The following is an 881-nucleotide window of genomic DNA, read 5'->3' as shown; positions in this document are numbered from 1 at the left end:
GTTAAAGGGTGGGGACCAGGGTTCGAGGAACGCCTGGCGCACCAATAACCTACTGGTGGATTGGGATATCCACAGTGATGGGTTAGGATCGATGCCCTGCAGGGCCAGCTTGGGGTCCGTTTGGGCGGCTAGCAGTGAGGCTAGTAGGCTAGCAGTGAGGCTAGTGGGGTCCACGGGACGGGTTGTTAAATAAAAATCGATTTTTATATGACAAAGTCAATTGGTGGCAACTTGTCCTGTGGGAAGGTTGTTAAAGGGTGGGTACCAAAGTTCGGGAACGCCTAGCGCACCAATAACCTACTGGTGGATGTGGATTTCCACAGTGATGGGTTAGGATCGATGCCCTGCAGGGCCAGCTTGGAGTCCGTTGGGCGGCTAGCGGTGGGCTAGTGGGTTAGCAGTGAGGCTAGCAGGATCCACGGGACGGGTTGTCACAAATACTAATATACAAATACCATTCTTACATGATTCAGTCTGCAGTTAATTGAATGTTCAAAACCTCTTTAAATTCCTATTTCATTTTCGAATCTAGAATTGAAATTTGTTTATGTTTTTCTAATCAGTTTTTGTAATTTTTGGCATACTATATTATAAGAACATACACTTGAGTCTAAAATGACCAATGTGTACTAGATATTAAGTATCTGGTCAAAGCCTATATAACTTATTGTTCTTTTGATGATAATGGTCCTGTTCTTTTGTTGGTCGCACGACTCAAACCAGTGACTCTTTTATTAACACATCATATTGTAATTATTAACATATTAGAGGGTGTAACTATAATTTTGGAAAATTCCCAATTAAAATTCAGATTTTTTAGGTAACAAAATATTTTCTATGATCGTCTTCTCCATAGATTTTTGTCATGGTTTAAAACCAGC

The sequence above is a fragment of the Camelina sativa genome, chromosome 15, assembly GCF_000633955.1.
Source record: "Camelina sativa cultivar DH55 chromosome 15, Cs, whole genome shotgun sequence".
In the NCBI taxonomy this organism is placed as follows: domain Eukaryota; kingdom Viridiplantae; phylum Streptophyta; class Magnoliopsida; order Brassicales; family Brassicaceae; genus Camelina; species Camelina sativa.
This window is presented reverse-complemented; position numbering follows the sequence as displayed.